General features: G+C 38.8%; 1 protein-coding gene and 1 long non-coding RNA gene across 4 annotated transcripts in view; one reads left to right on the top strand and one right to left on the bottom strand.

Annotated features, from left to right (window-relative positions):
• lrrc4ca (leucine rich repeat containing 4C, genome duplicate a) overlaps positions 1 to 26150 on the bottom strand; it is a 149219-nt gene that overhangs the window by 32699 nt on the left and 90370 nt on the right. Inside the window, exon 1 of one of the 3 annotated variants that reach the window (XM_085281769.1) lies at positions 18125 to 18772. The exons of the other annotated variants lie outside the window; for them this stretch is intronic. The gene's annotated coding sequence lies outside the window, so the exon portion shown is untranslated. Of the gene's footprint in view, positions 1 to 18124; positions 18773 to 26150 lie in introns of those variants that run through there. 3 annotated transcript variants of the gene reach the window in all.
• The window catches only part of LOC146569454 (uncharacterized), a 40569-nt gene continuing 33430 nt past the window's right edge, over positions 19012 to 26150 (top strand). Inside the window, exon 1 of the long non-coding RNA XR_014893312.1 lies at positions 19012 to 19143. This is a non-coding gene — a long non-coding RNA (uncharacterized LOC146569454). The remainder of the gene's footprint in view (positions 19144 to 26150) is intronic.

Raw genomic sequence — 26150 nt, 5'->3', positions numbered from 1 at the left:
AATGCTCTCCCACAATACTACTGCTGCTCCTTGTCTAAGAAGCAGTACTTGGGTTTGTAGAGCTATTCTGAGTCAGGCAGAGACCTGTAGAAATACAGAATGAGAGAAAGAGAGAGCATAGAGAGATGAAATGAACCGAAGAAGTACATGGCTCCTGCCACATGCCTTCCTTTTACCCTGCAGAGTCTCAGGCATTTTGGTCACTGAGGTTTTACAGATGTAGAAATCTTTCAAGGGCTTGTGCATTCAATTTGGCATCAAAAAGCATGGATCAAAACAAGAGCGTATACAGTTTGTTTCAGATCTGCAAACAAGACAAGGTGAACCCTTTCAGTAGATACTGAAAAAGTATGCTGTACACAAAATTCAGAACCAAACAATCTTTAGCCTGTTTTTCTTTTTTCTTTTGTTTTTCATATTACATGACTGAAATATATCCTCGTATCACAGCAAGAGGAATTATAGGGAATGAACGTATCAGCAAGTATATTAAACAAAGACTTCATTTTCAATTATTGTCAGTTATTAACCCAACTGTCTAACAAGCCATGAATACAAAAGAGAAACAAATTAATGGAGAACCTGAATGCTTGACCCTCACAGTGAGGGGATCCGGTGATTCTTGTTGACAGCTGGGGGTATTTTACTGGCCCGTTCACAGGATCACAGAAAATCACCGATCGCTCAGAACAATCACTTTGTTCTGAGCGATCACGTTCATCTAGCGATAAAACATTTCTGTGATGGGAGTATTTTCTTCCAGGATGAGAATGCTCACATCCAAGGGGTTATAAAGCTCACAAAATGGTTTGATGAAAATGATGTCAATCACATTCCAGGGCATTTGCTGTGGGGGCTGTTATTGGCTGAAGTGTTACTTTCCTCCATCATCTTCAAAATACCAAATCAGGGAATATCTTTTTAAAGGGGGATGTTCCATCTTTCCAATAAAGTTATGGAAGCTTGAGGAATGAATGATGAGATACAAGTATAAGGTACAAAATTCAAGGCACTCTGGGAGCACACACCTTACTAAGGGACTTAATGTCAATTTCTCTTAACTTATCACTTGTGTGTATGTTAACAATGAACATAATATTGTTAATTGACAACACATTTTCCCCTACAGAATATTTCAATTCCCAGTTTTTCTGCCGTTTGCTACTACAGGATTAATTTTGGTTATGCTGCTGCTAAGAATCATGATCTAGATGTGATGTGTATATTTACATTAAACCAAACTCACAGTCTATCTATAATCCCCAAAAGTGCTTTTGTTTTCTAAACCTTAGAATGACAAATGGCCATCTGGATAAGAATCTCAGTGGATCTGTGGTTCAAGGTTTTTACAGTGGAATTAATTAAACCCAGTTCCTTCCCAAAATTACCCCAACAAACATCTTACTATGACAATAATGCTTGGGAGGGCAATTTAGCAATGCATGAACTAAAGAAATGACAGAAATCATTGCACACAGACAGCGTACACACCTATACACCCATAAAGTAGACAGTGTTTAGAAGTGAAGCCTGTAAGAGCAGATGCTTGCACACACACAGGCTCACTCTCTATGTTAAAAAGCAAAAAATATTAATTGAAAATCTCAGCTGTGTATTTTTATATTTTATATAACTTCTGACAAACTTGGCATCCCTAGGCCTTCGTTCCTGACAAATTACTGGCGGACAAATTACAGAGCTTCAGCTGGAAATGAACAAAAGCCCAACTGAGGGACACGCTCAGCTGGCAGACATTTAACTTTAGCTGGAGAACCCCCGAGTGTGTGTATGTGTGTCTGTGTGTGTTTATGTATGTGTGTGTGCGTAAAGAAGAGAGAGAGACTTCATGTTAGCAGTCACATCACATCACAGTTTGCAACCACATTGATTAAGAGAGTTACCATGCAGACTAATTTGGACATGGAGCAGACTAAACGGTTACTGGCAACCTCTGATTTTATGTGAGGACATTAGAACACTTTAATTATCTCACATCACCATAAATATTTTTTTTTTCCCCTTTCTGTGCAGCTTTTATTTTTACTTTTTTAGTCATATGTCTAGGCATTAGTGAATAATGGATTATAAGCACATGTAATTTTTTTAATAAAGAAACAGCTATTGTGTGTATGTGTGTACATAGATCTAGTTATAGCCGTGGAATTGCTTGTCGGCATGTTTTGTACCACTGCATGCATGTGGAGCTTTTATTTGTTTCACTTTATTTGAGGATGTGGCCCTTTGGGACACTGAAAACAAATTCTATGTAAACTGTGAACTGCTGAGGGATTACAAGAGCCAAAGCCATCCATCAGAGCTGGACGTATCCTCCATATGCAAGCAAATGAATCAGAGCATGTGCCCTCCCACCGGATCCATGAGCAGAATAGGGTGCAAGGGTGTTAGGTGAGGTGAAGAAATGCCCTATAATAAGATGGAGATTAGAAAACCCTCTTGTGATGCTAGAGTAAAAGTTCAGGCAAATATAAGAATAAATGACAAATAAGGTCAATTAAATTGGCTCTGTGACAAAGCAAAGACAGCATTAAAACCCATCACGTCTTTTGAAGTGTATAGTGCTAAGCACAGTGTGGCTGTAAGATATCTAGTTATCCCTGAAAGGGTCTGTAATCACTGGAAGTAGTTGCACAAGACCCCACTCCACACAGCTGTGTATCACTTTTTGCAGCACTGTGGTACTGTCGTCCTCTAGGAATGATTAACCCAGAAGAGCTTAATATAGAAGGAGAGGAAGAAATAGATGGGATAGAAGGATGAGAGGGAAAGAGTGAGAGAGTGAGCAGGGCAAAGAGGACATTACTGAATTCCTTGGAGAGTCTACTCTTTACCTCTGCACATCATACCATGTTCACCACCGTTTAGCAATCTGTCTGCTAATTAATCATGCACTGTAATCAGTCAGATAGGTAGTGAAAAATAGTCTGTGTTCATATGTATTAGGAAACAGGTACACAGAATAAAAGATACAGACTGAATGCCATTTGCTGTTTCAGTAATCTCATCTATAATTGCAATGTTAATGAAATCAGGCTTTGGCATTTACTTAGCTAGGTTCAAGTTGCAAAAATACAGTGCAGACTTCACTTTTTGCTTGGCACCTATGAGTTGTCTTTTGATGATGTACTGTGAGTTTGTTAGACTTAAAGAAATCAGACCAGTGAACAATGGCCAAGTAAATCTTTGATTCTGGAGTTTTATCATCTACTAGATGGGATTGGGTGCACTATTCATTATGCTGATAGTGATCTCCAGAGTGGTGGTATCACAGTCACTGGAGATGGATTGACTGCATTGCCATCAGGGCAAGAAATCATGTCTGCAGCTTTTTAGACTAATTTTGACATGGTGGCAAAAGCAGCAGGGGTGGGCTGGGTTAGCATCCGACTCAGAACACCAGCCAAGCCTGCTAGCTCCCATACAGCCATCAGTGCTAATCTCCTGCTAAGTGCTAACAATAGCACTGATGTGCTTGCTTTATGGAGGAACAGTGCACCCCACAAGTCTGCCTTGTTTGCACGATGCTCCAGCAACCAACCATCTTTAACTTTCCCATTACCAAGGGAACAGTAGAGCTGAAATCAGCTCGGGTATTGTTGCTCTCCTGGAATAGCTGTGTGATTGAAGGCACACAGGTTACTGGATCTGCCATCACAGGCACCAGGAAATGAGGAAAATGTGGATAAACAGTTCTCAAAACCAGCTCCTTTGCATAAAGCACAATGAGATTAGTGAAAGAGAAAATGTGGAGCAGGATAGCGACGATAAGAGGGGAAGATATAACACTTAGTGTTTAGGGTATTTAGACTGGCAATAGAAGAAGAGAGTTTGGAAGAGTTCAACAAGAGTGGAAATGAATAGATTCCCTTAGACGAAATGAAAGAAGCACATTCCAAAATAATAAATCTATAAAGTAAAAAAAAAACATACTGGGACATTTTGAATTGAATTATACCGATCATACATCGCATGGCTGTTTGTCAAGTATATGAAGTCAAAAGCACAGATTCTTTTTGATGTTTTCACTGAGAGACAGACATGTACCTGCTCTCATTGGTTGTTCACTTCATATTTCAGTAGAAGTTTGTCATGTTCACATTCTTGTTCATACAGTGAGACAATGCTCAGCTATCTGCCTGAGAAGCCTCACTACAGGGTAATAGAAATACTGCCTAAAGCATACTTTAATTGACAATTCACTATAAGTAACCTGGTTTTCTAAAAGAGAGTGACTGGTTTAAATAGACCTTCAGTGACTTTCTTTGTCCTCACACATCAGTCTGGGATCCTCCTGTAAATCCAAGCTACTACTACTGCATAACATAACGATGCCTTAGTAGGATTAGGCCTTGCAAATCTTGCAGTATTATTTCCATTTTATACGAAATACAGTGTGCTGTTACTTATAGCAGCAACTCGGTTGAATACTAACTATATACTATAACCTAATAATGTGTTTCCCTGATATTTATATCTGCAGTTTAATGTCTTTGTGGGACACCTCTTTATTTACCTTCTCTAATTAGGACAATTACTGTATATTTATGCTAACCAGGATATGCCCCTCTCAAACACTCAGTAATCTTTCATATGTAAGCATATGTGGTCCACCACATTTCATAAAGACTTTAATCCTGTAACAGCTCTGGGCATTGAGTTTGAAACATGGTAAATCACTGTGGACCCTAGCTGCACTGAAAAGGCAAGAGCTTTACCGTGGTATATCAAAGTGCAGTTCTCCATTTTAACACACTCTCTGAAGCTTTCTTTCTTTCTTTTTTCCATTTGTATTTCCTTTTCCCACATCTTTAGGGTTTTCATAGACATAATATCAACTAATGTGTGAGATGTATGGCCTTATGTATATTTCTTTTAGAAATTGCAATTAAACTGTCATTTTAATGCAAATTTACTGCATAATCCAGAAGCATCATTATTTCTGTGACTTCCTTGATTGGGTAGAGAAGGAGAGAAGGTTTGCCTGATCTTGCTAAATTGAATGACAACCAAAGACACAGCTAGAGAAGGAGGGACAGCAATGTCAAACACAACACCAAGTTAGCCAGGCATCTGGTGAGTGGAATTAACTTGCTGTCTGAGTTCACAAGCAGGTCTGACACACCAAAAGCTACAGCAACCACACTCAGCACACATGACATGTGGAGTGAACAGCAGTCTTCTTGGCCAGTTACCCATTTTCAAGGTGAGGCATTAAACTAAATGTGTGATATATTTTACGGTCAAATAAAATAGATAATGCTTTGTCCCGTGGACATTTTATCCAGACATTATGCCAAAGTACAATATACTGACCAATTTGTATTAAAGTATGCATTCAATCACTACTGATTGGGTTCTACGTTAACATATTTTCCTATATCCAGTCAAGCAGTTTTAGTGCCTAAAGCCAAATTCTAACCAATTAGAAAAAAGCAACAACATTTTTTTTAATTAAATTATTTGTGTGAGTGCAGGTTGAACATTCCCATAATAATGGACCTCATATACTGTAATATACCATTAGATATACGTGTTCAACCTTTGTAACTTCATGGGTTAAATTTATAATATAAATATGGAATTACATATTTCCCACAATGACACTAACACTCTTATGGAGTGTTCTTCCCAGTGAACTTGTCATTTATAGTGTAAATTCAAAAGAAAATGTGATAATATTTCCACTGGATCTATAAAATTCAGATCCTCAAAATCTAGTCAAAATCTGTCATCTGAGAAGCAAGGTTGAAATTTCAACAATCAATGAAACTGTTATTATGTGTAGTATTTTTTTGTTTTGTTTTTTAGGTTAAGGTTATTATAAACCTTTACCACTAGGTACCAGGTCTTAGCCCCATCATCCAGATGGTGAAGGGATCCACCGAGCCAAAGAAGGAGTCCCACTGGGCTTGGTTAGCTTGTGGGACTCCGTAGGCAGCTGACAGGTACTAGCAGGTAGCTCTGGGAGTAGGTGAGGCAAAAACTCAAATGTGGGAGGGGTTTGATGGAACAAGACTTTCAGTCAGCCTCAAAGCGATTCTGGCAAACTATCAGGTGAAAGTGGTACTCGACACACCCGGTTTACAGTGTGGGTGGGGTGCTTCTGACTTCACTGAGGATATGTTCATGGAGTGGAAGCATTACTTCAAGGCAATCTGCAATCACACTGATGCATGGAGCAGGCATCCAACCAGAATTTCTAGGTGGCGCTAAGGGGCAGGAAGCTTCCACCTTGGTGGCCTCAGAATCTTGTCTCTGTTTTTTGGAGAGATGACATGGTTGTTTTGGCAGGATTAAAAATGAGTCTCTCCAAGTCTGAGCCCAGATCAGGGATGAGTGGCTGTCCCAAGTGGAAGAGTTTAAGTATAGGGGCCTTTATGAGTGAGGGGAGAGGAAAGCATGATATTGAAACATGGATTGGTATAGCACCTGTATCAATGGGGACTATTTATCATTCTGCAGTTGTAGTTTGTAGTTGTCGATTTACCCACCTATGGTCACAAGTGAAAGAAAAAGACCATGGGTACAAGTGGCTAAAATGAGTTTTCTCTCAGGACACGGTGGAGAGATTATGTGTACCCCGGGTGAGCTGGAGGAAGTGGCTAGGGAGAGTGAGGTCTGGGCTTCCTTGCTTAGGGTGTCCCTGTGATTCAGACCCAGATAAGCAGTAGAAAATGGTCTGATGATGAGGTTTTACCAAACAGCTGTTTCCACTGCTGCACACTACTGTTTGCCATCGATGAACAAGCAAGCAAATGCCCACTTGGAATTAGCAATAATAAATCTACCAGTAAATATACATACTGATATGTGTTTTCAGTCGTTATCAAACTATATTTTATTTTTGTTATACATTGAATTCATAAGGAGAGACCCAGTGTCCCACTTCATGTTACTGTACCTCTGTAGCACTAAAAAGGGTGAAAACAAGACACTTGATATGAAGAAAGAAATTAAAATGTTCCTGACGTACAGTCGCTTGACAACACTGGATAAAAAATGCTTAATTTAATTCTAAAAGTTTATGCAGAACTTTCTTATTGAAGCATTCAAAACAATATAGTCCTTGTTACCATATTCCAGCATTTTTCCATCGGTTAATTTGGATTAAGGTCCACTTCACAGAGGCTGTAATCACAATGCAGCTGATCCTTTGATGTTGTTACAAATGAGTACAAAAATGGCAGAACAGTGTTATGAAGATTTGTTCTCCTATTTCACTAGTGAGAACACTGTATCTCCCCTAAGTCAATGAATCTCGTTTTCTTCAGCATGATGAAATCCTCCATTGTCACGTTAAATGAGAGGATCGAGTATCCGAGCTTTTTGGGTTGAAAAAAGACTTCCTCCTGTTTGCCCAGCCATCCATTGAAGACTATTTGCATTTTTGACATTTATGGGTGTCCTTCCAACACTTGCAGTATAATTGATGTGACTTATACAGCTCATTTACAGATTGATAGCTGCCATTCTTAACTGGATATAATGAATACCTCATCACTGCACAAAAGTTACTGTGCTCTGACTTTATGCCAGAGACTCCACAGAGCCACTTTCATTCTTCATTAAAACCTAATTTGTCTTTAGAAGACAGAAGCCTTTTTAACACCCCCTGTTTTTATGCATCACTTTAGTCAGTACAAGGAAACACAATTTGCCATTAAGGTTCATCATTCAAAAATGAACACTGAAATGAAACTAAAGAAAGAATTCCAATTAAGAGAGAGTCACGTAGGGCAGGGTGCTGTGAAGTTTGAGGTTGATTGTCCACAGTACAGACAGTGATAAGGAAATAGCAAGACAGCAGTTCATGACTTATACATTCTGCATTTACGGAACTGCTTTGTCCTTCAAAAGACCTTGTCCTGTTATAGCAGTCAACCAGGCATGTCTGCTGTGATCTTATCCAGAGTACAATAGGAAGAGCTTGTTTCTATTCCACTTCCTTACTGAAGGGTTTTAACCTTTTTCGCTGTAAGGGGCACCTAACATTCATATGACCTCTTTTAACTACAAAACTCCACATTCCAATTCAAGCATTGCAAAATGAAATAGAATAGCAGAACTGTGCCTTGGAGCAAAAAAAAAAAAGCAATATGATGGCCTGGACATGATAGGGCCCTTATAGATTAAAGAAAGAGGTAGAGATGAAGCTAATGAAAACAGAAAGAAACTGACTCGCTTTTATGCTCATGCATGCTTAGTGTTATGCAAATCCAGACCATATCAGTGGGGGTGGGGAAGAGGAATGATTGCATGCCAGTGACCATAGGCGTCCCACCTGTTTCATCAAGCACAGAATATTCTTTTAACCTGTCCACACTGTCCTAAAAACAGTAAGTCTCCCGAAGGGTTTTGTGAGCCTCTGCTAAAAAAAAGGTTTATTCTGGATTTTGTTTTGAAACGCATGGTTTAGCATAGTCCACCTGATTTCAAGTCTGTTTTTCCATCATCTTTTTCAGTAATTTTGCACAAAGAGACATACTTGTGGCTCAATATTTGTTTGCAAGTCAGGTGGAGATTTGAATCCCTATCACTTTTTCCTAAAAATAAAGTTGCAAAGGAGGAAACCCAAATCAGTGAAGCAAGGATAGTGCTTTCCAGAAACACAAAATGATCAAGTGAAGAAGAGCCGTACGCAGTGATCGACCTTTGTTTCCAACACCCACGCTTGCATCAACACAGACATACAAACACCATCGTTTACACACACAAACAGACACACACTCATAAACCTCTGTACTATGCAGCCCCAGAGAGAAAAGGCAATCCTCACACCTAATGAATATTACAATGAGCTGGATCTGGGTCATTAATATGACACAGTCGTTACACTGGAGCCCAATTAGCAGTCAACATAGAGCCTGGAACGTTCCCCTGTTACTATACATAATCACTATATCACTGCGACAGACTCGGAGCAGGGAAGGATCAAACCACAGTCACATACAAGGAATATCAGAGACTCTTCTATGGATAGCGCGACTCGATGAGGAGGTCACAGCTGTTTCATAATATTCAAACAAACTAGAAAACTAGAAATATTACACCTGAGTTCCACATGACACAAAATCCTCCATTATAAATAATATCACATATTATGCAACATCGTATGCTGTAAAATGAGTATCACCATTAAAACGTGATGATGTTTGACAGTAGATTACTTATGATTCAGCCCAGTGTGGGAGTTAGTAGCTTAGAAGTGTAAAGAAAAATCTAAAGTTTAAAGGAAGAAATATATTCCTTAAGCTATTTCACAGAGATCTGAGACAAAATTCCTGAGATCCAACCCACTTTTGTGCAGTTATGCTAAGTGGCAATTCAGTAGCAATAAAAATATGACAAACACTTAACAAGAACTTTGTTGTCTTCTGTTATGTGATTCCTAATAGGCTTCCCATCTGCAAGCACTGACACAAAACAGTTGGGTGTATTACTGCTGGGAATTATGTCTTAGTTTCTGTTATGTGGACACAAGTACAATTTTTCAGTCTGAGTGCCCAAAAGGAAAATTACATTCCCTAATATTTCCAGATTTCGCTGTAGCAATGTGATTTATCAACCTGTCCATAACCACCTCACGTGATGCATTTAAAACTGGCAGATATTTTTTTCAGATTGGCAGCTGCCAAATGGCTCTTTAACAAACATTTCTTTTTTTTAAAAACAGCTCAAAGAAAAACTCTGTGCAAGGAGTTTTGCTTTTGGCTTTTCTCTCTATGACTGCTTAGACCAATCAGTTTAATTTTGTGTTTTTATCCATTAGAATTACACCCTGATGTACAGATAAACATGAGTCATTCATAGAGAACTTTGTTGTTGTTATGTGTTGCTTTTTGGTTTGTTTGTTTTTTACAGCTTTCCAATTATCTTTATTGATGAGTTGTAACCAGGAAGAAAATAATTGTCTCCCAGTCTTAATTCCTGACAAACTGACAGTTTGAATGTTTAAGGGTTTCATATGTTTAGAATTAAACATACTACTTGTAAATGGTAAATGGCCTGTATTTGTATAGCGCTTTACCAGTGTTGGGAAGGTTACTTTTAAAATGTATTACAGTTACAGTTACTCATATTTTGTATTTTAATATGTAACGGCGGTACATGTATTCCGTTACTCCCCAACACTGCGCTTTACACATCCACATCTGACAGAGGCGAGGCTGCCGGACACTGGTGCCACCGGACCCTCTGACCACCACCAGTAGGCAACGGGCAGTGTTGGGGAGTAACGGAATACATGTACCGCCGTTACGTATTTAAATGACAAAATATGAGTAACTGTATTCCGTTACAGTTACCGTTTAAAAAGGTGATATTTAGAATACAGTTACTTTGTTGAAATAAATGGATTACACTGCGGTACTTTCCTGTTTCATATTGTGGCGGGTCAGGACTGTTTCGGTTTTGTTTGACAGCTACGTTCTGTTGATCCAGGCGGCAGCGTTACGGTTGCCATGGTTACAGGGTGACGCTCTCTCTCTGCGTGTTTCCTGGGTGAGAGAGGCCTTTTTGTTGTTGTTGTGCTAAGCTAATAGGCAGAATGCTACAGGTATACCTCTAAAGAATGTAGCATCATAGGCAGTGTAGTCCGTGCTGCAGGGAGAATGGACTGCCATACACGTTATGTGTCTGTGAGCGAGGGAGGGAGAAAAAGGAAAAGTACGAGCTGTCATCGAGCAAAAACGGGAGCTGGAAGCATGTAAATATAATAATAACCACTGCAGCCAAGAAGAGTGCCTGACGAGCCCAGTTGTAAGTAAGCTATTAAGACTCGACTGTACACCGTGTTCGTATTTTCCTCCAAAAACAATAAGTTAAGTTGGAGCAGCCTTTCAACGCCTCTCTCTGTCTCTCGCAAGCAAAGTTGACCCAGACAACAAAGTAAAGCTAGTTTTCGGCTACGAGCCCGACACAGAACCCACCGTATTAGCCAGAGGTCCCTTTACTACGGTTCGGAGCCGCGGACCTTCAGTAACCATAATAAATCACAACAATAGCACATTCATGTAGTTGTAAACAGCATGATAATATATTAAGTAATCCAAAGTATTCAGAATACGTTACTCTCATTGAGTAACGTAACGGAATACGTTACAGAATACATTTTGGGGCATGTATTCTGTAATCTGTAATCTGTAATCCCCACTGCTGTCAGACTCCACAACAAAGACTTTAACTGAACAAACACACACATCCACACATGTGCAATAACACTAAGTGCAATAATCTTTTCTGGCATCGTTGTATTTTTACTCAGTTGTATATAGCATTCGTATTCTATTTTTATCTTATTGTATATTTTTATTCTATTTTATTCTACTGTATATAGTATATTATTTTATTCTATTCTGTACAGCTGTGTACTGTATTTATTCTTATTGTATTCTAATTTTTGCGTCATAACTTTTGCACTGTCCACTTCCTGCTGTGACAAAACAAATTTCCCACGTGTGGGACTAATAAAGGTTATCTTATCTTATCTGTAATGGAATACATTTTAAAAGTAACCTTCCCAACACTGGCAACAGGTGAAGTGTCTTGCCCAAGGACAAAACGACCGAGACTGTTCGAGCCGGGGCTCGAACCGGCAACCTTCCAATTACAAAGCGAACTCGCAACTCTTGAGCCCCATTGTTGTCTATGAGGGAGATGAGCCATTAGCCAGGCATGCATGAGTTCTCTTATTTCCATCCAGCATTTTCGGCAGCTTTTATTTCTTTTCACACATGCAGTTGCAGAGCGGACTGACAGCCGCTGTCACAAGGCCTTGACCTAAGCGGCGAAACAGACTGGTACCACAGAAGACTCTATAGAGACAACTTGGATTAAATCAAGTGTAAGTCAATTCTTGTCAGATCAAAACTATCATAGTAGGGCAGCCTTGCCTACATGCAGGTGCTAGGATGAGTGACACATTAAGGTCAGAGTCTAACAGGGTGAGTGGGTAGTGAGAGAAAAGCAACAAAAAAAGATACTGAGACTCACTGATACACTGATGCACAAATCAAAAATATATCATTTATTTAAAAAATAAAAACACGATTCTGCGTGCATGCACATGTACCTGAATGAAAACGCATGATAAGAGTATAAGAGTATCTTTAAAGGTGCTAGAGTTGTCAGCAACACATGTTATATATATAGCTTGTTTTTGAATGATCAAAGATGCAATGTCTGTATAACTTGAAAGTCTAACAATGAGACGACTAACTGGTGTGTGACCATGCTGTGTTGTATTGTGGGGCTTTGACTGATGACCAGACTGATTGCCAGCCCGACTGAGCTTATGAGTTAAAAAGCTGATCTGAGAGACAGACGGCAAAGCTAGACCCAGATGTCCAGATCCCAGGCACTCTTTCTGCACTCTTGGGTCTGCAGAAGACACTAGTTTTGAAAGGCACCTGCATGTGGTTTCACACACATACATATGCTAAGCAAAAATCTACAGAGAATCCATTTGATAATCAAAATTCACATGCATGGCCATTGAGGACAAATCAACCAGTTTAGATTTTGCATGTAATGGTGTGCAAACAGCTTATGCTTCAAAGAGCTTATTAAATGTTAAAAATATAACCTTTTATCAGTCAGTGAATCAACAGGCTTATGTTCAGTGGCCAGAATATGTTGTTGCTTGTTTGGGCACCGTGTTGTACTTTTTTGTTGTAGATTTTTTTTCTCTTCCATATAAGTCATTTATGTTCCAACAGCTGAATCTTTTTTTTCTTTTATTGTGTCATTGCTTTCTTTTTCCAGGTTTCCTATGCTTTGATGCTTTCACCTGGGGACTCCAAAAACTACAATAAGGGTAAAAATAAGGGACCCCTAGTTAAGTGCTATTTTTGCTGTCTTGGAGAGTGAGATACAAAATCTGTGCATCTACCCAGCAGATAAAGCTTGCTATTTCTAAGGACACAACACTATCCGGACAAAAAAATCCTCCTATCCGCAGAGAGCCGTCAAATAAATATATATTTTTTAATCTCAAAAACAGTATATGTTTAAAGCTAAACACTTGCAACCATATAGACATGGCTTTTCCACCATTCATCATCCTCTTTCAGATTGATTATGCTAACAGGATTCAGGCTGCATATTACAAAACCTTGTTAAGAAAGTGACGAAAGACAGAATTGTGGTGTTTAATTTTAAAACATCCGACCGTATCAAATTTAGATTTTAGTTTTGTCACTAAAAGCTGGTGTCCACTGACAACCTGTGTTTTAGTTAACAGCTTAGAAGCTGCCTTGGGATGTGCTAGTCATGGATCTGTTGCTATGCGACCACTAAAAACCTGTTTGAAGGGCATATCTCCAGTTCAAATGTTTTTAACTTTGAGTGTTTAGAGCACAGGGTATGAAGCCCCCAGCACACAAAGCTCACTCTTAGATTCCACTGTCAACAGCAAAAGATTGAGGAAACAGCACTTGAGGGGAAATGTCTTCTTTTGTAACCTGCTGTCAATTTAATTTTTGTCTTTTTTTTTAAACAATACTTAGATATCCATACCTCCATAAGGCAGATTCCGGAGAAAAGTAAAATGAGGGAGAAAGAGATAGCCTGGCACCCATTCCCACCTCATTTAACCTTTTAATTTAAGAGCAAGAATTAATGTGGAGGCCAGGGCCAGTATCACTTTAAACAGACACTGCCCAGTTGCCCTGAAGACAGGAAGAATGACTCCTCTGTGGTGCATACATATTAATTTGCTGTGGAAGTGTGTGTATCCGTGCATGTGCACATGCATGTGTGTGACAGCGAAAGAAAGAGGGAAAGAATGTATCTGTGTTTGCCCTGTACTTATTAAGCAAGATATTATTAACCGAGTCATCACATCATTCCTACCTCGGGTGCTGTCACTCTCATTTTAGTAGCATGTGACATTCCAGTGAGGTCAAGAAAAGAGAAACTGGCAGTGAAGAGGAAGGTGAGGATTACTAAGTCGAAAAGACACCATCATCATGACTGGTAAGGTGGGTGATGTAAGGCAAGCGGTGAGTAATGACGCATCCTGAATTCAGGTCAGTACTCTTAGCTGAATTTTACAAGGGAAGCAACGAATCAGAGCAATTGTGATGTAGTTGAAAGAATTCTTTATTAGCCATGAATCACAGTAGCAAAAATGTTTGAATCTATGTTGATTCAAAACACCAGCAAACACCGCACAATGTTGCCACACTGAGTACACTTATCTACATTTCATTCAGTCTACTAGTGTTCCCACGATGTGAGTGGGAGCCGGGACAGAAAAAAAGAAGCAATGCTCTCTGACCTCTAGAATGATAGAATGGCACTTTTATGATGTCTCCCAGATTATTCGCTGAGATGGATGGGCTGAGCTGGATGGGCTGAGCTGGATGGGCTGAGCTGGAACACCAATTGATTAATCCATTGGATGGTGGAATGTGCTGTGGCCGTCCCCCTGCTCAGCTGTTCTTTCTTTTGGACAGAACATTCAGACAGACATGCAGGAAAGGATGACTAATGAGCAGGGCTGCTGCAGATACCATTCATGGTGCATGTGTGCTGTGCTGTGCTGTGCCCAAGATGCTTGCTTGTGTCTAGTTGATAAAAAAGAAATCTCAGGTTCAGATGATCTTACACAGTGGTAGAGTACTGTAACGACTACATGAGGAAGCCACTGATATAGTGCACTTACAGTGACAAAACTGTGACAAATTCCCACATTTTACCACAGCACTCTCTTCAAAAGATTACATGCGTCATCCAGAAGAAGAAACTGAGGTTAGCTTCTTTATCACACTCACAATAGCTGCATAAGATGCAGATTTGCAACACTGTGTCAGTAGCCATCACATTAGTAGTAATCCACCGCTGGCTTATGAAAGCATCTTTCAGATGTTTCCTTTAAGGTGACTCTCTTCTCGCCTACCTCTTCAGCTATGCATGATTAATCAACATGTCACACCCACATGTCTAAAATCTGCAGTCATCAGCCATGACTGTGGATTTTAGACATGCACTTCCAACAGCTTCAAAATATATTTTTGCTGCTTCTGTCCTATTCTCGAGCTCCACACACTTACAAGTTTCTCTAATATAATATCTATGTGGATATAATATTGCCATAAACCCTGTGCCACTATGTATAGTTATGCTCAACGGGGTGTTTAATAAAAATACATTCACAATACTAAAATCCAAATGTACCGTAAGCTAAGAGCACAATTAATTATTACTGCAAGTATATGGTTTTAGCTTGAGTCCATTATTATTATAATTAATTATACCATATCTATCAACATCATCTTCGTATGAAGGCTCCTTTCACCTCCAGCAACGTCTTCCACCCCATGCAGCAGACTGTGACAGCACTGAGCAGCTCCTTCAGTGGGAGACTGCGGCACCCACGGTGTGGGACGGAGAGATTTCGCAGGTCTTTCCTCCCCACTGCTGTCAGACTCCACAACAAAGACTTTAACTGAACAAACACACACATCCACACATGTGCAATAACACTAAGTGCAATAATCTTTTCTGGCATCGTTGTATTTTTACTCAGTTGTATATAGCATTCGTATTCTATTTTTATCTTATTGTATATTTTTATTCTATTTTATTCTACTGTATATAGTATATTATTTTATTCTATTCTGTACAGTTGTGTACTGTATTTATTCTTATTGTATTCTAATTTTTGCGTCATAACTTTTGCACTGTCCACTTCCTGCTGTGACAAAACAAATTTCCCACGTGTGGGACTAATAAAGGTTATCTTATCTTATCTTATCTTATTATGGCTTTCAGCTCCTATCTAGCCTAGCACTCAAGACCCCCAGCATTGCACTGCTGGTTTCCAATACAAAAGGGAGTAGATAACGGATCACTGTAACTGTTCTCTTTCTCACTGAATGAAACCCCCTGAGAGATTTTATACCCAGAGAAGATGAAAAATGTAGGGGTAGTTCCATTATTGATACAAGTCCCCGGCAGTGAAAGAAATGAATGCTAATGGTGTCCTAAGCCAGGCTTTACAGAGATTAATCCGATTTGAAAAATGAACATTTTATTATAAGGCACACAGTGCTGGCCTTGATCTGAACTGAGTCACAAGCTGAGGAGGGGAAAAATGACAAAGGGAGTGTGGGGAGGGAACATGGGTATACAGCCTGTCGCTTTGCAAGACCCTGGCACCTTATTGCAATGGTGCCCTTTCCCAGATGACAAGTTCATTAATTTTCTGACGCGGCTGCTTGGAATGATTTTCAATAGATAAGTCAGACAACAATGGCTAGAGAAATTGGACATGAAACAGATGTCTATGGTAGAAACATCATCAGCCGAAGACTGGATTTGTGTGAGCAGCGGAAAGTCCCACTTGGTCCCTGAGTTGCACCTGCTCTAAGGCTATTTCCTACTGTTTAGAAGGACTAATAGGGACACACTGGAGATACAGTTGTTGTCCATCTAGTGTAGTGAAATAAACAAGCACTAATCCAGGGTGGCCCAGTGAATCAGTCAGTTTCAAACCCATTTGCTCCTTATTTTGGCTGGATCCTTACAACCCATAGCTACAACCCATTTCCCTCTCCAAGAAAATCTCCACAGGGATGAAAAAAAGGTTTGAGTAGTGTTAAATGGGGAGGAGGAAGAGTCTCTCTGCTTATTACTATGAATCACTCTGTACCAGCTGCCAACAAACATCAGCAAACTTGGGAAAATGTAGGGGGGATTTATCTTGCATAAGCCTCTGACAGGGCAAAAACATAAAATCAGCAGTCTAATTTGTCTCCCCAAGGTGATGCCACTCCATCATATGGAGGGCTTTCCTTTCAAGTGGGTGAATAATGTCTGCCATGTTTCTCACTTTCACAGGTGAGAGATGCAATTTATTCTTTGTCTCAAGAGTGACAGCCACCTCTATTTATGCTTTTACCACCAACACTGGTTTGTCACCTTCTTGACAAACATCTATTTTTAAGCCCACCACCAACATAACACACAACCAGTGGCACTTCATGTACTTATCTGCATATTTTATGAGTTGTGGGTGTGGTGTATGTATATGTGCTGGGGTTGATACTTTAATAAAATGTTTAATCTTTAATTCGAGGAGCAGGTAAAATGAGTCAGATTACAAAATGATTTACAAAACATGTTGTGCCACATGAAATGCTATGAACTTCGCCAATATCACATCTGTTGCTTAGTTGCACACAGTCAAGGATATTCTTCAGCCTTTTTAGTGGTTGTGATTCTTGAGCCATTATCTATAACATCTATGCCTTTTCCAGCTGAGTAGAGGATGAGTGACTGCCGCCACTTTTAATTTCAGCACCAGGAGAAAGGACAGCTCCCTCTCCGGCTACCACGGAGGGCGGTGAACAAGTGCTTTTTGTGTAAGGGACCCCGAGAAAAGAAGGGGGAGGGTGGAGAGGAAGAAAACACAATATTTGGTCATTAATCAATCGTCAGCTAGGTCATCCAAAGCTTGGATTTTCAAATCTAACTTGAACATGTTTTGGGTCATGTTAAGTATTTTTCGCGGTTGCTGCAGCGTACAAGAACACGTGCTAAAACATGGCAGACTTTCCTATACTGAAAGTAGGTTGAGCGCACAGAAGTACAGACTGGATGGATTGATAGGCGGGTGTAGGGATTGCAGGTGGCGTGTCCCCGTTTAGTCACGTTACAGTGTGAAAAACCAAAATCAGATGCTTTAAGTGCACTTCCATTCACAAAGATTCTTCTTTACCTGTTTAATTTAGAGGCTCAAATCGGTCTCTCCCTTTTTCTTTTAAGAGTTTAAGACATCTAATCTTGATACTGCGCACTCGAAGACGCGCAGTTAAAACAAGCACACCAATGCGAAAGCGCGCGTCATTCCATGATGCTCTGAATCACCCTACAATTAAATATCTCTTCGTTAGAGGTCGCAGTATAAGTAATATAAATGGCAAAACCTCGGGAGCGATGCGTGCTGATTTTGTACATATCAATCATCAAACAGCGAAGATAAACTTCCGCATTTTGACATCCAACAGAGCGAAAGGGCTGAATAGGATAGTTATACTATAGAGAATAGTAAGACATTTAGAAATATGCTTTCCCTCCCAGTACATTATAAACAATAACTTACTTATTTACAGAGAAATGCCAAGGTCTGGAAGATCTCCGCCGGCGAAGAACAGCTCTTCTTCCGCTGCCTCCGCAAAAACTGCATCGAAAAAAAAATCCGCAATACTCAGGCAGTTTTGGAGAATCCTTTGTTACCTTTGCTTTTCACACTCATTTTCTTCCACGTCTCAACACGACTTTGTATGTAATCCAAACATTAGTCCGGATGCAATGCAATTAACTCTCACAGTGATATAATGCATCCGATATTTCCTCCCTTTTCAAGACGCACATTTCAGAAGGCACCCACAAGTGCCATTGTTGAAACAACTCGTGGCAAAGCGATGCCCACTGTGGTCCAAGATTTTCTCCAAGTGACGACTTTTTATTTTCTCTCTGATATCAATAATATGCTCTTAAAGCCTTTCATGTAGACCTTACGGTAGACCATCATCCATACGTTGAGCTGTTAAGGTGGGGTTATTTTAAGAACCCGACTGCTCGCCTACGTGTCAAATGTAACTTTTCATCAAGTCCCTATTGCTTCTTAGCTATCAGCCCTGATTAAATTTCACCGCACAGCCCAGTGCGGATTTCAAGATGCTTATTTCTCTTCCCCCTCCTGGTTTTACCGATAAAAAGAAGTTCCGCAGTACAGTGATTGAAAGGGTATCCTGTAGGTTGGAGAAGTGATAAAGTTGTCACGATTAGAGATAATCTCTCTCTTCAGATTGCTCCGTTCTCCATATTTAAGAGGGAAATTCGTTATTCTGGGATGCAGCATCGGAAGAAAAAATTCCAGGCGGTATCCTTCAGAAGCCTTTAAAACCCCATCACAAATTCAGGCAGCGGCTCCCAAGTGTGAAGAGCCTTCGTTATACACCAAAAGCTCTATTCTTACATGTTTTCCGAACGGAGCTTTGATCTCACCTTGTCTGGACGGGAGTTATGGTTCATCAAAGGCTGTCATCACTTCTGCGCCCCCGCTGTATATTTCGGATATTCGACCCTCGCCTCTCCATTGATGTGACACACACCGGGGTAAGGTTTTTTTTATTTAATGTTTAATTTTTTTTTAGGGTTATTATCCACAAATGGGTGGTTGTCCAAGTCCAGGCTTCCTCTCTCTCTCTTGTAGACTGCCGTGTGTTTTAGGCTGCTTCACAAAATAACCCGTTCCAAGACGTGCAAGCAGGCTGTATCCATCGGTGCGCTTTACTGTGCCTCAGTGCGCTCAGCATTTTCGTACCAAAATAAAACGCCGGGCGCAGCACGGACGGACGATGAATTGATAAGTTCAGGAGGGGGCATCATGTAGGTTACCTCCCACTGACAAGCTGCTTTCTCCAACTGAGACTGTTCCGCCAGTCACTGCTGGTGGATCGACTCTGCCGTCAACCGCAGGACTGGAGCAGCGAGGGCAGGAGATATTGTTTTCCCTCTCTTTCAGTCTTCATGGTACTCTCTTTGAACTTCTACAGCTTCTAAAATTTCACCGTGTGCGTTCATGTCGTCCTGAAGACTGGCATTCATTAACCGATTCTTTACCATCGCCCCTTTTATTCACTGGTCAGTTTAAAAAAGGGGGAAACAAACACAAATAGTTGTTTATTAGTGTGTGCGTGCGTGGCAGAAAACATCCAGCAGGCGAGCAAGCAAGCAAGCGACAGAGAGGAAGAAAGAGAGAGAGTGATTTAGCTTAAGTGCAGAGACAGACAGATTCCTCCCATGTGTATCTTGCAAATGGGACGCCACTGCCACCTACTGGTTCGCTTCTGCTGTTAGGTGTATGGTATTCTGATGATGGCCTCGGGCAGATTGTCGCATAGGACTGCTCTCCCATGACAGACTAGATTTTGTTTATATTGGGTTATTTATATCATGTCTATTTGTATTTTAAAATGCTGTAAGAATCATCAGGAGAGAGGGGCCTATGCTATACTGCAAATAAAACAAAGTAAATGAGAATGAAAGATAAGAGAAGAAACACCTTTGACAATTCTGGAGGTCGATTAATATGTGTTATATTCCCTCACAGGCTTCAGCACCTTAGAACTTATTTATAAATGCTGGCTGAGTTGTACATGAATTATGAAATAGGCCTACACGATGCAGTTTTTTAACATGGCGGCTGACACCAAAGACTTCAGGTCTTCAGGAAGATTATTGCTTGTGAAGCGTTTATCTTAGGCAACCTGCTGTACTGCACATATGCTAAACTCAGGTATATTATACAGCATGTATAATAGAGCAAAGGGAAAAAAGCAAAGCATTTATTTACAGATAGGCCAGTTACAGTATGTCTTATCTTGTAGAGTGTATCCATTCATGAACCATGCAATAAGAGATGTGAGAAAACATTTGAATGCCAGACCAGGGATCTGTCGATCTAGCTGTCAACATCTGATCTCATTTCCCTCAGTGCTGAAGGCGTTGCATCATTCATCTGTCTTCATAACTGTCGACCTGCCTGTCTGTGTGTCTGGCATATGGTAGTAAAGAGCACCGCCCTCTTTGCTTTCCAGTTGAGGGAGACATCATTAAGTAAACCCCCCTTTTCAGTAAAATCTTCTTGCTACATATTTGCCTCAGAGCATGAATTAAACCTTTTAATGTATAAAATCGCTTGAGTATTCAAGCACGCCATTTGACATATTCTTAACTAAACCATCACAACGAACTGTAGCTATTTGCACAGTTACACAATTTATTTATTTAGTTTTGCTTTGGCACATTCAATTTTAAAAATGATACCACGTGAAAATGCCGAGTGTCTAAAAGCAGAAAGGTGTGGGAAATTCAATCAATTTAGTATAATTTAGCAAATATAATTTTTGCACATTTGATGTGAATTGCAAAAACAAAACTAAAGGCATTTGCCATTAATTCTTTGTTTAAGTAGAGAATATCATTTCACTCCTTTTGATCTTTCTAACGTTTTTTATTATTATAATACAAGTATGCAGGAACATTCTCTGTGGTCAAAGTTAGCTATAGTGTTTCATCATACAGCAGGACACCAGTGCTGCTTGAGTTGGAATATCTATGGCTGGACAAGCCAATCAGCTGTTCTCAAGCTGACCACTGGTAGACCACATATCAGGATCAGAATCAGAATACTTTATTGATCCCTGGGGGAAATTATTTATATCAGGCAAGAGGTGAAGGTGGCTTTAGTACAGAGTAAGACATGTGGGGCCAGTCATTCTCAGAGTGACAAGGGCAAGGAATGCTCCCTTACAGACTAATGGTCACCATTGGCATTGTAAAAATGATAATTGCCTAACAAGAACAATATGAATTACACACACACAAACACACAGTGGTGTTGCAGGCTTCAAAATGATTGCCCTTTATTTTATTTATTTTTCTTCCTTTTATTATCGCTTTGCAATGACGCCCTTGGAAAAAAGTTTTTGTTTTGTAAGAAGAGAGGGAAAAAGTAGTGCCAGTGGCAGCTTAACACAAACATCTCTTCCTTTCCATGACAATATTGCATTGTCAGGAGCTGAATAATTCATGTGTTGGGATGCAATTAGATAATGTTATAATCATGTTGGGTATTTCTTCGTGTCTCGTTCAGTCACTCAAAAGAAAATGTTTGTACATCCTGAACTTTTTCTCAGGCTGGACAAAATGTAGACATATGTAACTATAATATAATGTTGCCCAAACATTATGCATATGTTGGCAGCTGTATCATTTTATATAGATTATACACTCAGCAGCCAAAATATCAAAACCAGTGACCGGTGACAAAAGTTTTTCAACATTTTATCAGAATAAAATGCTTTGCTGGGACACTCTGAGCCCTGGCATTTTTGTAGCTGTTGGCTTCATTCCATAGCCCACCTAAACACAATTTCAGACCAGGCACAAAATGTGCTGTACCTCACCACCAAAAGTGCATAAGAACAACTTGACACAAAGTCCAGAATTTTTACTTTGCTCCCAAATTCCAAGATTTAAACTAAACAAGCACCAGAACAAGAAACAAGAATTCTCCTAATAACCCAGAGGACCCAAAGACGCTGCACAACCAGAGGCCAGATGACTAAAAACACCCTCAGAGGTTGGTAGCCATGTGTAATTCTGCAGCTCTAGCAACAAAAGCAAGAAATCATTTGACTGACTAAATTTTTTAAGTTGCGTCCTCATTCACCTCTTGACCACCTACTTCACGGTTGCACAAACAGCAAACCTCAGTTTCTTTTTCTGATCTAACCTTCATATTTAGAATGATCACTGGTCATGAGAACTGGGTACAACTCAGAACCCCCAAAAAAAATCTTCAGTGAGATTCTTTGATTGATTGATTGGTAATTTATTTCAACATGTGAACAATATACAAGTACATTTAGAAAAGAAATGAGAGAAAAAAAATATATATACTATACAAATTACATACAAAAAAAACATTCTGATTAATTTACATGTTGAAAGGGAGTGGGAAGAAGTATACACTTATTTAATCCCACCCCTGTCCCATAAATTATCAGTGAATATTTAGTCAGCTTCCTTACTGATATAATTTGTAATAAAAATAGTGAACAGATTTCTGATATACTATATACTATAATATCACATCATGAATTTTTTGTTTGTTTGTTTTTAAATAGAGACATTCACTTAATTTAAATATTTTCCTTTTCTTTATAGATCGAGAAGATCATATTTTTATAACTCTTTTTGAACAGTTTTATGTTTGGACATTGCTTTAATTCCATATTCAGTTTGTTCCACAGTTTCACTCCTTGAACAGAAACACAAAAGCCTTTTCTTGTAGTACGTACCTTCATTGTTTTGAAGTTACAAAAACCCCTTAAATTATAACTTCCTTCTTTCAAAAAAAACATACTCTGAATATTACCTGGCAGTTCTTTATTTTTTGCTTTGAATAGAATTTGTGCTGTTTGGAATTTCACTGTATCGTCAATTTTCAATATTTCAGACTGCAAAAATAGTGAGTTTGTATGTTCCCTATAACCTGCATTGTGGATGATTCGAATTGCTTTCTTTTGAAGAGTAAAAAGTGAATGTAATGTGGTTTTATAGTTATTGCCCCAGACCTCTGCACAATAGCTTAAGTATGGTGAAACCAGTGAACAGTAGAGAATATGAAGTGATGTTCTGTCGAATACCTGTTTTGCCTTGTTTAGTACTGCAATGCTTCGTGATACTTTGGAATGAATATATCTTACGTGAGCTCTCCAGTTAAGTTTTTCATCTATTATTACCCCCAGAAATTTATTTTCACTGACTCTTTCAATATCAACACCATTTATTTGAATCTTTGCATTTGTATTTAAACTACTATTTCCAAATAACATAAGTTTAGATTTATTCAAATTTAATGATAATTTGTTTTTATCAAGCCAGAACTTCACTTTACTTATTTCATTAGTCATATCCTCCAATAAATTCTGCAGATCATCACCAGAGCAAAAAATTTTTGTATCGTCAGCAAAGAGAACCATTTTTAATACTTTGGACACTTTACAGATGTCGTTAATGTACAAGTTGAAGAATTTTGGACCCAAAACTGACCCTTGGGGTACACCACAAGCAATGTCCATACATAAGGAGCAACCACCATTTATTTTCACAAACTGCTTTCTGTCACTTAAATAACTCCGGACCCAATCTAAAGCGACCCCTCTGACACCATAACGTTCCAGTTTTCTTATTAATATATCATGATCTATAGTGTCAAATGCCTTTGTCAAGTCTATGAATAACCCAGCCACATATTGCTTTTTGTCTATGGAATTTGTGATGTATTCTATTGAATCTAATAGTGCCGATGATGTTGATCGGCTTGATCTGAATCCGTACTGACTCTCAGTGAGTAGTTTATGTTTATCTATAAATTTTTCCAGTCTGTTTTTAAACAGTTTTTCAAGAACTTTTGAGAATTGAGGTAGTAAAGAGACAGGCCTGTAGTTTGTGAAATGGTGTTTGTTTCCAGATTTGTATAGAGGTATAACTTTTGCTATTTTCATTCTGTCTGGAAATCGACCAGTTTGAAATGATAAATTACAGATGTATGTAAATGGTTTTATAATAGCCTCCATGACTCTTTTAACCACTATCATATCAATATCATTACAATCCAAAGATTTGTGATTTTTACATTTTTTGACAATTTCAAGAACTTCATTTTCATCAACGGCTGTGAGAAACATAGAATATGGATTTCTGTCAATCAGTGTATCGGGTTTTTCCTGTGCTTTCCCAGGATGAGTGATTGTTCTTGCTAAATTTGGTCCAGCAGTTACAAAGAATTCATTGAGACTATTTGCCACAACATCCATATTGTATTCTTCATGGTCATTACAAATGAAATACTTGGGATAGTTCTTTTGTCCAGTCCCACATTTTATAACACTGTTCAGGATTTCCCATAATCTTTTATTATTATTTCTATTTATATCTAATTGCTTCTTATAGTATTCCTTTTTACTAAATCTAAGTATATTAGTTAACCTATTTTTATATCTTTTGTATCTGATTTCAGCATCTTTAGTTCTCGTTCTTAAGAACTCTCTGTATAGAGCATTTTTCTTTATACATGCATTTTGCAGACCTTTTGTTATCCATGGACAGTCCATATATTTCTGTTTCCTACTATATTGCTTTATTGGACAGTTGGTATTGTACAGTAATGTAAATATTCTAAGGAATTTATTATAAGCACTATTAACGTCCTGTTCCTGATATACTTCACCCCAGTTTTCCTTCAATAAATCTTTTTTAAATGCATTCATTCTTTCTTCTGTTCTTACTCGTCTGTACTCTTTTTTACTGTCCATTTTATTGATCTTGTAATTCCTATCATAGATTGTAAAAATTGGAAGATGGTCACTTATGTCGTTAATCAGGAGTCCACTTACAGTCTTATTTTCAATGTCATTTGCAAAAATGTTGTCTATGAGAGTTGCACAATGTGATGTAATCCTGGTAGGTCTAGTAATTTTAGGGAATAGATTCATACAGTGCATTGTGTTTATAAATTCCTCAGTGGTTTTATGTTTATTTGGGTTTAGCAAATCAATATTGAAGTCTCCACAAATGAAAACTTTTTTGCGAGCTATTTCAATAAATGTTTCTTCTATCCAGTCTTTAAATGTCTCAATACTACTACCTGGAGCTCTGTATATACAGCTAATGATTACATTTTTACTTTTTTCTTTACAAATTTCAACTGTAATACATTCTAGTACATTATCAATCACCATCGTCATCTTTTCCACCACATTAAATTTCAAGGATTTGTCCACATACAAGGCCACTCCTCCTCCTCCTTTGTTTCGCCTAGTTATAAATGTGAATTCATAACCCTCCAGTTCAAAGTCTGTTCCTTTTTCCATATTGATCCAAGTTTCTGATAAGGCAATGACACTAAATGGATGTGAAAACTGGTTAAGATATTCTTTGATATGACTAAAATTAGCATAGAGACTTCTACAGTTAAAGTGGATAATTGATAATTTATTCTCAGTTTTAATCCTCTGATTGTAGTCTTTATTTGTATAGTAGCAGCAATTGTTATTGTTAGATGAGAAAAAGTTGTTGTCTGGATCTATTTCATATTCCAAGTCGTGTGTATTGTGATCCATATAGTTAAATGTTTTCAGTTCCAATTGATCATATTCTGCAACTGTCTGACTGATGCAGCTGATTCTTCCAGATGTATCTGAGTTCTTCCTTCCAGTGTGTGTCATAAGTGAGTGTGTGGTTGTCTGTTACCTTGTTTGCCGTCCAGATCGTGTTGCTCACTGATATTTTTCGAGATCCGCCATATTTTTAATGGTCAGAACTTTGGCTTCCTCTGGTGATCCGTTTAGTTTAATGAATATTTTGCAGTTCGTCGTCCAAGTGCCTTGGATTTTTCCCAGCTTCTTAAGGTGTCGCGCTTTTTTGGCTATTTCAGCGTTGTGTTTGGTTAGATGTTCATTGATAAAGACATTAGATCCTTTTAATTTTCTTCCTTGTTTCAGCAGCGTAATCTTGTGCTTTCGATTTACAAACCTTAATATAATAGCCGG

This window comes from Mchenga conophoros, linkage group LG7 (assembly GCF_057382185.1).
Source record: "Mchenga conophoros isolate Kocher_MC1m ecotype Shallow Benthic linkage group LG7, M_conophoros_male_GT1.1, whole genome shotgun sequence".
Taxonomy (NCBI): Eukaryota; Metazoa; Chordata; class Actinopteri; order Cichliformes; family Cichlidae; genus Mchenga; species Mchenga conophoros.
This window is presented reverse-complemented; position numbering and strand designations above follow the sequence as displayed.